Raw genomic sequence first — 14,379 nt, 5'->3', positions numbered from 1 at the left:
TTCTCAAAATATTTACCTCTCCCTTTGGCATATCTAATAATTTCTTCTTATAATAACTTAGTCATGAAAAGGAAGGTAGCTGATTTTCAGTATTCTTTGTGTGCGTTGGGAGGTGGGAATTTATGTTTACTATATTGGGTTGTCTCAACAATGTTTTTTTTTAAATTTTATTTATTTATTTGATATAGAGATAACAAGTAGGCAGAGAGGCAGGCGGGGGTGGGGGTGGGAGGAAGCAGGTTCTGAGCAGAGAGCCCGATGTGGGGCTCGATCCCAGGACCCTGGGATCATGACCTGAGCTGAAGGCAGAGGCTTTAACCCACTGAGCCCCCCAGGCGCTCATCAATGATGGTTTTAATTATATTTTACTCTTTGCTTACCTCTTTCTTGAGATATGCTTGACAAATAAAATTGTATATATTTAAGGTGTACAGCATAATATATATATATATTTTTGAAGTAATCTCTACACCCAGCGTGGGGCTCAAATTCATGACCCTGAGATTAAGAGTCAGAGTCTCTACTGATTGAGCCAGCCAGACTCCCCTGCTGACATTTTGATAATAGCCCTCTTAACAAGTGTGAGATTATATCACAGTGTGGTTTTGATTTACATTCCTTGATGATTAGTGATGTTGAGCATTTTTTCATGTGCCTGTTGGTCATTTGTAAGTGTTCTTTAGAAAAATTTCCATTTAGGTTTTTTGCTCATTTTAAAATTTAGGTATTTGGTTTCTTGCTATTGATTTACATGAGTTCCCTATACATTTTGGAAGTTAACTTCTTGTCAGATACTCATTTTACCCAAGGTGATTTATAGATTCAATGCAATCCCTATCAAAATTCCAATGCCATTATCACCAGAATAGAAAAAATAATCCTAAAATTCATATGAAGCCACAAAAGACCCAGAATGGCCAAAGCAATCTTGTGCAAGAAAAACAAAGTTTTTTGTGACATTATACTTCCTGACTTTAAACTATATTACAAAGCTATAATAACCAAAACTGGCATGGTACTGGCATAAAAACAGACATACAGACTAATGGAACAGACCAGAGAGCTCAGAAATAAACCTATTCACAAATACACAGTGAACTAACTTTCAACAAAGGCACAAATAATACCTAATGGGGAAAGGGCAGCCTCTTTGATAAATGATGTTGAGAAAACTTAATATCCACATCTACCATACATGCAAATCTATTCAAAATATGTTAAAAACTTAAACATAAGACCCAAAACTATAAAGCTCCTAGAAAAAAATGTAGAGGAAGAGCTCCTTGCAATGATTTTTTGGATTTGACACCAAAAGCACAGGCAACAAAAGCAAAAATAAACAAGTGAGACTACATCAAACTATATCAAAAGGTTTTGCCCAGCAAAGGACATAATCAACAAAATGAAAAGGTAACCTACAGAAGGGGAGAAAACATACACCAACTGTTATGCCCAAGTTTTCATGTCCGAGAGACCACCAAGGAGCCAACACCAATGTAAACACAAGAGGGTTTATTCAGCAAGCTTAAGCTTGGGCCCAAGTATACCTGACACAACAGAGTAGGGACTTGGACCCCAAACCAGATTATAGTCAGAGTTTTTAAAGGCAGAGCAGGGGTGTCAATAGGTGATTGGGCCACGACTACTGGCCCTGTGTTTCTGTTTTTTCCTTTTTCTTTCTGACATGATCTATTACAATGTCAAACCATGTTGTTCCTGTTTTTTCCTTTTTCTTTCTGACATGATCTATTATAACGTCAAGCCATGTTATTCCTGATGTGAGTTATTACAATGATAAGCCATCTTATTCCTGATTGATCATTGTTTTTGCTCCAGTCAGTCTTCCTGGAGCTATCCTATTCCTGATTTATCATTGTTTTTGCTCTGGTCAGTCTTCCTGGAACCAGGGGTCATTTACCGGTCCCGGAGACCTAAGATGGCTGCCGGGGCCAAGATGGCTGTACTTATGTCAAGGCTTGGGCTGTACATACAGCCTTGTTTTTCTTGGCCTCCACACAACCAAATGAATTCTTTTTCACATAAAAAGGACCTTGAAAGAGTGAGAAGGCAGTAACAGATTTGTTGAGTTTTATATTTTCAGTGAGATAGATTAAAAATTAAATAAAACACATATTTCAAGGCTCAGAGTAACTGGTCAGCTAGTAAAATTAGAGAACAAACAATCACCCCCTTCCCTTTACCTTGGTTTTAAGGAATATAGCCAAAATGAGATTTGGAGTAGGAATTTAATTCTACTTCATTTCACAAACATTTTTTTATTTTATTTTATTTATTTATTTGTCAGAGAGAGAGAGAGTGAACACAGGCAGACAGAGTGGCAGGCAGAGACAGAGAGAGAAGCAGGCTCCCTGCTGAGCAAGGAGCCCCACGTGGGACTTGATCTCAGGATGCTGGGATCCTGACCTGAGCTGGGATCCTGACCTGGTTAAGGTGGGTGCTTAACCAACTGAGCCACCCAGGCGTCCCCATTTCACAAACATTTAATGAACATTTTCTAAATGCGACGAATCACATAAAGAGATAAACTGATGCACTCTACCCTAAAGGAGTTCCCACTTTCTCAGAGGATGCAGCCACTGCCTGAAAATCTATGGCTATAATAAGGTTTGGAAGGTTATGCTAACAGCACGAGTAAAGTATAGTAAAAATCTCAGAAGCGGGGCTCAAATGATTGTCACTGTAAGTGTTAGGAAATGCTTCACAGATGGGGTGATATTTGAGCTGGGATTAGGAGTAGAATGAGTAGGATCTGTTCCATTAACTGGAGAAGCAGTGAAAGGATTTTCTAGATAGAGGAGCATAGAAGTGCCGACAACACTGATTCCATCTTTGGCTCTTCATCTTGTTCAAACCCTCACAAGGACCTCTCTTGGAGCTATGAGTTCCAGGTCCCAGGGAGGTTAACGTGTGCCCTGACTGGAATGCAGGAAGACTTGTTCTGATTCTTCCTAAAGTGGTGCACAGAAGACAACACTTTAGATAACTAGTAGAGATGACTGGTACCCAGATGGCGCCACTTGAGATAACTACCTTTTGACCGCACCACAGTGATCTTCTTCTTGCTCTATAAAAGCTGTGAATTAAGGTCCAGACTTGGCAGAGAATAGCTGGGTAGCACCTGGATTGTTGCCCACCCAATCCCAAACCCCTCAGCCCACCCCACCTCCCCAACTCCTGTCAGTAAGATACCTTGAATAAAACTCTGTAGACAGAGTGGACTGCCTTGTTTCATTTTTCCATCTTAAAATGCTTTCTCAGTCTGGAGGATACTTTACTATCCCTCTTCCACCTTCTAACAAGGAGACAAATAATATGAGCAAAGGCAGGCAGCTCCCTCATGCTAAAGGCTGGTGTGTTTATTTCAGGAAAGTGAGAAGTTTACTGTGGCTGGCACAGAGAAAAGATAAGATGGGAGCATGGGGTACAAGTAAAAATAATTTGGTCTGTGGAAATAAAGATAAATCAAAAGACCAACCATATGCCCCGATGTCCAGGCTTTGGTTAAAACTGCCAGCTTCCCTAATGTTTGCCCTGGCTTCCAACTGTGGAGGCTGAGAAAATTAAGGCCATCCCACCTCAAGTTTAGTGCTAGCACAAGTACAGCCATCTTAGCTTCAGCAGCCATCTCAGGCCCCTGTGACCAGGGGCTGAACTTTACCCTACTTCAGTTCCAGGAAAAACTGCTATACCCAACCCTGCAACACCCCCGCAATAGCTAATCAGCTTACTGCAGGAAAGTCTGAAATTTCCCCTCTTCCCCTCATCCCCAAGACTCTTGTAAGGACACATAAATACCCCTGCCTTAACTAGGCTCGGGGTCCAAGTCCCTATTCCACTGTGTCAAGTATACTTGGGCCCAAGTTTAAGCTTGTCGAATAAACCCTCATGTGATTGCATCGGTGTTGGCTCCTTGGGGGTCTCTCAGACACGAAAACTTGGGCATTACACCAACGAGGGACCAACCAGAGTCAGCCAAATATGCTCCCCTAACCAACACATAGGATGTTCCATTTCCAGTTAGCCTATCAGCTTCCCCTGCCAACAACTGAAAGACCCTCACTCCGCACCCAAGAACCAGACACCACATGCAAGTCGCAAGAGGGGATTTATTGTTTACACAGACGCCTGCGGACGCCATCAGCCTCCTGTGGACTGAGCGTGCTGGGCTAAGTTGGGGAGCAGATTATATAGGGCAGGGTTGGGGTGGTGGGAAGCAAGCTTACAGAAGCAGATGCATGGTTACAGGGATCTGATTGGTTAATTTAAATCAAGCATAGTCAGGCGTTGGGTTCAAGGCAAGGACACAACCGTTTGTTCTGGCAGGCCTTGCCTCAGCGCTCTGGAAAGTCCCAGGTACACTCTGTTCCTCATTTGTCTTCCCTTTTGACAGGCCTGTTGACCATAGACATCCTGGTATATGTTGCCATCCGGCTATGGGGACAATAGGTTACTTAATCAAGCCTTCAGCAAGGGCAGAGGCTGGCTGTGGGGAGAATAGGTTACTTAATCAAGCCTTCAGCAAGGGGAGAGGGGTCTTTCACAACCTTCAGTTGAACATACCTGAAGACTTCCATTTTTCTGATTTCTTGATTTCTGATTTTCTTGATTTCTACTATCAAGCCTTCCCACTCTTCTGCCTGCTCTAAGTCTCTGTTAAAATGTAAGTGATAGTGGCGGCGGACTCCCTTGCTATAGCAAGCTCTGAATAAATAGCCTTCGCTTGTTCTCATTCAGGTGGTCCTTGTTTAATATCACCCAATCAGGTAGGTCTAAGCTGCCATCTGGATCACCTCAAGTTTTCTTCTACCCAGACCTTCTCTAATAATAAGACTCAACACTGATTACCAAAATCTTTCAAAATACACAAAATAATAAAGTGTTTATGATGAAAAGTTTTGCGCTGGGTTTGTAGCTGCTGCTGTTAGTGCCCCCACCCAGGCTCCTGACGCTGCAGTATGCTTGGCTGACTTCTAACTCTGAGGGTTTTCTCCAGTGGCTTGAATTTAAACACTCCCCCCATCAGGCCATAACCAATGACGGAAGGCAGCTGGTATAAATACCCCAGTGCCTTCACCTCTCTGGTGGAATGATGGCAGGCACGTTTTCCACACTGACCACCAGAGTTTCCTAGCAGGATTAAGCTACAATTGCTCACAGCAGTGGGGTTAGGGATGCCAACCCTTGCCCCAGTCAAAAATTTGCATCTAACTTTTCTTTTTCAAAACTTTATTTAAATTCCAGTTAGTTAACATATAGTGTAATACTGGTTTCCGGAGTAGAATTTAGTGATTCATCACTTCCATATAACACCCAGTGCTCATCATAGCAAGTGCCCTCCTTAATACCCATCACCCATTTCACCCATCCCCCACCCACCTCCCTCCATCGACCCACAGTTTGTTCTCTGTCATTATGAGTCTCTTATAGTTTGCTTCCCTCTCTCTCTTTTTTTTCCCCCTTCCCACATGTTCATCTGTTTTGTTTCTTAAATTCCACATATGAGTGAAATTATATGGTATTTGTCTTTCTCTGACTTATTTTGCTTAGCATAATACACTCTGGCTCCATCCACATCATTGCAAAAGGCACGCTTATAACTTTTGACTCCCCAAAAACTCAACTTCTAAAAGCCTGCTTTTTTTTTCTTGTTACATTTTTTAAATTAATTTTTAATTTTTTTATAAACATATAAGGTATTTTTATCCCCAGGGGTACAAGTCTGTGAATCGCCAGGTTTACACACTTCACAGCACTCACCATAGCATATACCTTCCCCAATGTCCATAACCCCACCACCCTCTCCCTCCCCGACTCCCCACAGCAACTCTCAGTTTGTTTTGTGATATTAAGAGTCTCTTATGGTTTATCTCCCTCCCGATCCCATGATCCCATTTTGTTTCATTTATTCTTTTCCTACCCCCAAACCCCCCATGTTGCATCTCCACTTCCTCATATCAGGGAGATCATATGATAGTTGTCTTTCTCTGGATGACTTATTTCACTAAGCATAATACCCTCTAGTTCCATCCATGTCATCACAAATGGCAAGATTTTGTTTCTTTTGATGGCTGCATAATATATATATACACCACATCTTTAGCCATTCATCTGTTTAAAAGCCTACTGTTGACATGTACAGTTGATTAACATACATGTTGTATTTTATATGTATTACACACTGTATTCTCATAATAAAGTAAACTAGAGAAAAGCAAGTAAAAAAAATCCATTTACAGTACTATACTAGAGAAAGTCAGACTATAAGTGTACCCATGCAGTTCAAACCCATGTTGTTCAAGGATTATCTATAGTTTAATTTATCAATATTTACTGCATTGCAAAATAAAACTAAGCACTTAAAAATTATTAATCCATTTTTAAAATAGCAGTAATAATCATGAATAATATGTTAAAAAAAACCCTCAAAACAATTTTCTCCAAGAAGAGAGGCATTGTTTTACATTTTTGCAAATCCCTTTGATATCTAGCCAATTAGAAGACAGCTGGATTCTCATATCTGCTATAGATTCAATCTGTTAGGACACCACATGCCATGTAGTCTCTGGAAAACTCCCTTTTAAATTTATAAGAGAATGAAAGTGAAAACAACCCAAATGATGGCTTAGTATTATTTTGAGAAGTTTTGACCTTGTAGAATCCCTGAAAGGATTTGGGGCATCTCCAGGGTGTCTGGACTACACTGGAACAATTGTTGCCTTAAAAGATATCCAAATCAGGAAGCGGAGAGTATGCATTCCACTGAACATGATTACACCATAGGTAGAAGTTGAGGCACCTGGTCATTTTGGCTTTTTCCTTTGGCATCCTTCTAACCTGGGGAGCCATCCTTCTAAGCTGTTACTTACATGGAAGTAATACCCTGTTGCTAATTGACAAGTCTCCAGCACCTGTTGCTCATATTCTTCCTATTGCTATTTATTGCTGCTGTACACGCACCTTGTGCCCAAGGATAGGGACTTTCCAGATTCTGAAGCCCAGAGGCTTGGGGGAAGGGAGCAGGGGAAATAGGCTAGCAATCAGCACGGACCTGACATAGGCCCAGTTTTCAGAGCATAACCAATTCTCACGTGACTTAGCACTTAGTTGCACCTTAATCAGACAGTTGACCACATTTCTTTGTTTAGGTCACTGAAGGAGAGTCATCCTTCTTTACCAGCTCAGAACAAAAATTTGGGCAGAGCATATATGCAAAGCACAGTCATACTAAATCCAGGGAGAGCTCCTCTTTGTCAGGCACTTCATCTATTGTTCTTTTGAATCCAGGCTGGGCAATAGGGAAGTGATACTGTTTATATTCCATATTTTTTGTTACAAAAGACAGACACTTTTTCTTTTAAAAATAAACATTGTATATATTTAAGGTATACAAGATGACTGGACATTCATATATGTAATAAAAGCACCATTACAGTCAAGCTAATTAAAATACCATATCCTACAGTTATCATTTTTGCATGTCATAAGAGCACCTGAAATCTCCTCTCTTAGCAGCTTTCTAGTATTCAATAAATATTAAATATAGTCATTGTACTAGATCTCTAGACTTAATCATTCTACATAGTAACTTTGTACCCTTTGATTAACATCTCCCCATTTCCCCCCACAAAACTGAAATAGAACTACCATATGATCCAGCAATCCAACTTCTGGATAGATATCCAAAGGAAATAAAATCAGTACCTTAAAGAGATACCAATACACCCATGTTCATTGCAGCATTAGTCACACTAGCCAAGACATGTAAAAAACCCAAGTATCTGTCAATGGATGAATGAGTAAAGAATGTGTGGTGTGTATGTACAGTGGAATATTATTCAGCCTTAATAATGAGGAATACTGCCATTTGTAACACTGTGATGAACCTGGAAGCAGTGTGCTAAGTGAAAGACGCTAGACACAGAAGGAAAAACACTTCGTGATCTCACATATATGGAGAAGCTAAAAAAAATCTGGAACAGAGGAGAGAGTAAATTGTAAAATCACACTGCTACCACAACTGAAAGGAAGCACACCAAATATAGAATAGGGATAGCTTCAAGAGAGACTGAGGGTGGGAAATGTACAAATGAATTTTAACTTCCATATTTTTCTTTTTGTTAAAAAATTTTGAAGCACCTGTACCCCTGTGGCAAATAATACACTATATATTAATAAAAATAATTTTAAAAATAGGTATGGGGATTAAGAAGTGCACTTGTGATGGGCACTGAAGGTTGTATGGAAATGTTGAATCACTATATTGTACAACTGAAACTAACATTACACTGTATGTTAACTAACTAGAATTTGAATTAAGACTGAAAAGAAATGACCAAAGTAGGCAGTTTTATGCTTTTTAGACAAAGAAACATAAATACGGAACACTTGACAAGATGAAAAAAAACATATTTGGGAGCTCCAATTAATAAGAATTTGAAATAGGATTTGGGCTGGAGTATTTAGTAAAAGTAACAATGCTTATTTATAAAATATTCTCAGCTCTCAATTCCCTAACTCTGGTGCTAAGAATGTCTCTTTATTTCCTGGTGCAGGAAGGATATCTTTCACATGGGAGATTTATTTCTTGCTTTCTAGAGAGAAAGAGGGGTCAGAGTGTTGTTCTTGCACTGACTCTTCCTTAAGTAACTTTAACATAGCATAATCAATATGCCAAAGTGTCATATTTTGGGGCAGGATGCCCTGGGCCCTCACACAAGTATCAGTTACCATTAACTTGTTTTTTAATGCTCTGCTGTTGAATGAACACTGAAAGGAAGGATTTGGGAGAAAAGGGACACATAGACTAGATAGTCTCTCCTTTTGCTAAATGGTTTGAGAACTCCTCGGAATTGAAAAAATATTAAAGATGCAAAAAAAATTTTTTTTGAAGCAAACATAACTGTTAATACTTCTTAATTGTATGTGGCAGTATTTGGGTGTGTAAGGGCAAGTAAAAATAAAAAATAAGAGGCTTAATTCTCCCTGTTAAAAATGAAGGAAGAGGGGATCTGGGTGGCTCAGTTGTTAACTGTCTGCCTTTGGCTTAGGTCATGAGCCTGGCATCCTGGGATCGAGCCCCATATGGGGCTCCCTGCTCAGCGGGAAGCCTGCTTCTCCCTCTCCCACTCCCCCTGCTTATATTCCCTCTCTCGCTGTGTCTTGCTCTGTCAATAAATAAATAAAATCTTTAAAAAAAAAATGAAGGAAGAGGGCACCTGGGTGGCTCAGTCAGTTAAGCATCTGCATTTGGCCAGGTCATGATCCCAGGGTCCTGGGATCAAACCCCATGTCAGGCTCCCAGCTCAGTGGGGAGCCTGCTTCTCCCTCTCCCTCTATTCCTCCCCCTCACTCCTGTGGCTGTCTCTCTCAAATAAATAAAATCCTTTTAAAAAAATGAAGGAAGAGAATCTCTCCTCCCTTAGGGTATTATCTTTAGAAAACTCGTATGTTTGAGATGTATGCAAATATTTTTAAAGGCTTTTTGCCAGTTTTATAGCCCAGGAATGTTTAGCTCAAGGAGCTGGAGCACATCTCCTTGAAATGTAAATGTGAAGAGAGATAGCACTCCTATTTCCCAGGTCCTGCAGAAGAGGAGGTGCCTAATTTTGGTGGGTACCTTGCTCCAAATTGCAAAACTACATGCTCTTGTAAAGATATGAGAAGTTGGTTTTTCTTTCATTATACAGTCAACTAGCACTCATGGCTACACAAATTTCCAGGCGAATTTAGGATGAACTGTAAGTGACAAATGTTCTCAAGGCCTCCTTCTTGAGGACTAGTTTTATTGTTTATTTTGAAGATATGTATGTAATAGGTTGTATCTACTGAAAGACCCGCGGATCCCCTTACCCAAGAATTCAACACTGCCACAGGATGCAAACAGCAAGAGGTTCTTTATTGTTATGAAGGCGCCTGCGGGTGGTCAGCGCGCGCCTGCGGGTGGTCAGCAGCTCCTGCTAGCTGAGCACACCTGGCTGGGGTGGTGCAGGATTTTTATAGACAGGTACATACAAGTCCCGGATGGACTATATAAAACAGTGAGATTTATTGCTCTGTAATCTGTTAGCAGATTGCCTGTGATGAATATCACATTCTAGTTTAATGCTTAGCAAATAAAATGATTCTCTTTCTCTTCTACCTCGGTGGAGAGGTTTATTGGGTTGGGAGATTTTGTTTTTAATTATATTTCCCCAACAGGTATTTGTTATACTATTCTTTGTGCTTTCTCTATTTTTTTTAAATTAGGAAGAAAGAGATACTGTTCATGGACAATTTCTCAAAAATGTTGTCTGCTTTCCTCTACTGCTTTTACCTATAAGCAAACTTCATTATGTTTAGCAAATAAGCTATTTTTTCCCCATGAAAAGGGTTTTTCTATTTAAATGTCTAGAAAACTGTATTGAGAACTTTGTATTAAATATGTTAAAAAAAAAAAAAAGAGGCTTCAGAAGAAGAGTTTATTTTTTTAACTAAAATCTATATACCCAACATGGGGCTCAAACTCACAACCCCCAAATCAAAAGTTGCATGCTCTTCCAACTGAGCTAGCCAGGTGCCCCCAGAAGAGTCTAAAATCGAAAATGGAATTCACAGAGGATTTTTTATTTTCCCATAAACTACAATGTGATTTATTTTTTCTAGCTTTATTGAGGTATACCTGACAAATACAAATTGTATAAAGTGTACAATATCATTCTTTGATATATATGCATTATTAAATAATTATAATGATCAAGCTAATTAACATACCCATCACCTCACATTGCCATCTTGTGTGTGTGTGGTGGGTTGGAGGGGGTAGTGAGAATGATGTGATTTAAATTAAAACAAAACAAAAAACGCTGTCTGTGTCTCTTGCCAAATTTCAGCTTCTTTAAGATTGGGATCATTGGGTGCTTGGGTAGCTCAGTGAGTTAAGGCTCTGCTTTTGCCTCAGGTCATGATCTCAGGGTCCTGGGATTGAGTCCCACGTCAGGCTTTCTGCTCAGCAGGGAGCCTGCTTCCCTCTCTCCCTGCCTGCATCTCTGCCTACTTGTGATCTCTCTCTGTCAAATAAACAAATAAAGTCTTTAAAAAAAAGATTGGGATTGTAGTTTTATTTGCTATTATACCCTAATACAGTGCTCCCAATACAGTGATAGGTACATAGAAGATGTCTAATAATTACTTATTTGAATAAAGGAAAAGTTAAATATCAGAATATCAGCTATTGAAAGGTAAACAGGGGTCGTCTGGGTGGCTCAGTGGGTTAAAGCCTCTGCCTTCACCTCAGGTCATGATCCCCGGGTCCTGGCATTGGGCTCCCTGCTCAGCATGGGGCCTGCTTCCTCCTCTCTCTCTGCCTGCCTCTCTGCCTACTTGTGATCTCTGTCAAATAAATAAATAATAAATAAATAAATAAAACCTTAAAAAAAAAAACCATGAAAGATAAACAGGACTTAGGTATATGACGCTACAATCTACACTTATAGATTTCCTGGTATTTGGGTTTTTTGTCTCCACAGTCTGTGTTTAGGTATATGTATGTGGTATTTACCTTTGCCTCTGTCTGGTTCTTTTCTATTTGGTTCTTCATTTCTCATTCTTCTTTGGTCTGTCATTGTCCTTCTTCAATGCTTCTTTTTTCCATTCTTACTGCTTTTTCTTTGGAGTATACTTTTCTTTGACTTATTTTCTGAGTAGAATTACAGAGTGCTTATTTCCAGCTTAGAAAAGCAAGAAAGTTAAATAGTATATTAAGGGGCACCAGGCTGGCTCAGTTGGTAGACCATGTGACTCTTGATCTCAGGGCTATAGTTCTGAGCCCCACATTGGGTATAGAGATTGTTTAAAAACAAAATCTTAAAAAGAGAAGTATATTAATTTAAGTTGTATAATTATTTGTGTAACCATTTTTTTAAGGTGTTATTTATTTGAGAGAGAGAGAGAGCAAGCAAGGGAGAGAGGGATAGACAGCAGGAACTGGGTGGGGGTGAGGGGCAGTTAAGAGAAGAAGAAGCAGACTCTCCTTTGAGCAGGGAGCCTGATGCTGGGCTCTATCTTGGGACCCTGGGATCATGACCTGAGCCAAAAGCAGATGCTTAACCCACTGAGACACCCATCCCCCTTAACTCCTTATGTCAATGATCACTGATAAAAAGACCTTTGTCCTCCTTGATTAAATTTAATCAAATGCTTGATAACCCTTTAAGTTAAAAAATAAGGAAGATTTCCAGTTTCTGGTTCTACATTTAAGGAGCCTAATAATCGGGACGCCTGGGTGGCTCACTTGGTTAAGCAGCTGCCTTCGGCTCAGGTCATGATACCAGCATCCTCAGATCGAGTCCCACATCGGGCTCCTTGCTCAGCAGGGAGCCTGTTTCTCCCTCTGCCTCTGCCTGCCATTCTGTCTGCCTGTGCTCGCTCTCTCCCCCTCTCTCTCTCTGATAAAAAAAAAAAAAAATCTTAAAAAAAAAAAAAGAAGCCTAATAATCTTCATTCTGTCCTTACAAGTAAAATGCTTAACAGACTGAAAAATCAAGAACTCTTCTTGGATCCAACTCTTCTGGACAGCAAACCACTGTTCCCAAGATTGGAGAATCTTGTGAATACTGGTGAATACCAGGAGTGGGCTTACCAGAGCAGAGATTCACAAATGGAAACCACCATGGGAAACTGCCAAGATAAGAAATATGAGCTGTACAGGTCATGATCCCAAGGTCCTGGGATGGAGCCCCACATCAGGGTCTCTGCTCAGTGGGGAGCCTGTGTTCACCTCTCTCTACCTGCCTGCCTCGCTGCCTACTTGTGATCTCTGCCTGTCAAATAAATAAATAAAATCTTAAAAAAAAAAAAAAGAAATCTGAGCTGTAATAAACAAATTGCTGGAGGCTCAGTGTGGACAAATATGAGAGTTAAAAACTCCAGGAGAATTCAGACACACAATGGACCTCCAGGAGTTCTAACAGGTTTTCCACAGTAAATATCAGAGAAAAATCATTCTGTGCTTCTGGTAGAGAGATGTGAAAAGAAACCAGTTTGAAATACACCAGAACACTCTGCTCCTTTTTTTTTTTTTTTTTTTAAGATTTTATTTATTTAGTTGACAGACATAGCAAGAGAGGGAACAGAAGCACAGGGAACGGGCTAGGGAGAAGCAGACTTCCTGCTGAGCAGGAACAAACTTAGCCTAATTATTTACATAGGCTCAGCAAGAATAGTGATTGACCATATATATAGATTCTTTAAAACTTGCTTTGCAGGAACTTTTCAAAAGGAATTCTAGATTGAACTTCCTGACTCTCAAGGCCAGAAGCAAGTCAAATATTTGCCATCAGATATGCCTGCAATATTTGGAGATTTGGGTGAATTCCTCTTCTTGAGGTTCACAAGATATCCCAAGGTTCCTGCACTGCCCAGAAGTGACATTATTTTACTCAGCTGGTAAGGCTGCTGGGAACTCTGTAGGCAAGGTATCTGGCCAACATTTCCAAGAAGCTCCATAAAGTCAACCTAAATTCCTTAGAGCTGTCTGGTCATATCTGAATCTATGCCTGTCTCCCTCAAATATGACATTTCAGCCAAGGCCTTGTTACTACAACCAATGTTTCCAATGGTATCCTGTTTTAAGGAGAACAGATTCTCACTGAACTTTTCCAAATAACTACACTTGTCATGGAAGAAAGAATACTCAATGATAGCTTCTGAATTTCAGAGGGTTCAGGTAGGGAGAAAGGTTAAATGTTTCAATTTGTTCACAAAGAAATACTTTATCACATTTCTTTTTTTTTTTTAAGATTTTATTTATTTATTTGATAAACAGAGATCACAAGTAGGTGGAGAGGCAGGCAGAGAGAGAGAGAGGAGGAAGCAGGCTCCCTGCTGAGGAGAGAGCCCGATGCGGGGCTGGATCCCAGGACCCTGGGATCATGACCTGAGCCCAAGGTAGAAGCTTTAACCCACTGAGCCAGCCAGGTGCCCCACTTTATTACATTTCTGTAAGTCATAAAAATTTTAAGAGAAAACTCTCAATCTGGAAGAGCAAACAGTAGAGAACCAGGAATGTTTCCAACAAGAGTCACAAAAACTGTGACTCTTTCTTAACTGTGACTCTTAATCTCTTTCTCAATTCATTCAGTCCCACATTACGAACTCTAGTTTGGATGCAGCTTGTTTGTTAGTTCTAGAAATTCTTATCTAGTTCAATTTTATGATCTTAAAGACACGAAATACCTGTATTTGTAAAAAAAATAAAAATAAAAATAAAAATAAATCATTTTCATGCATCTCCTTGAAGACCAAACTCATTTGAATAACTATAAATGACAAAAAAAAAAAAAACCCTCAGAAATGAACATGGTTAAGGATCTAATATGAGAG

Source organism: Mustela nigripes, chromosome 6 (genome assembly GCF_022355385.1).
Source record: "Mustela nigripes isolate SB6536 chromosome 6, MUSNIG.SB6536, whole genome shotgun sequence".
Taxonomy (NCBI): Eukaryota; Metazoa; Chordata; class Mammalia; order Carnivora; family Mustelidae; genus Mustela; species Mustela nigripes.
Note: the sequence above shows the minus strand (reverse complement) of the source record.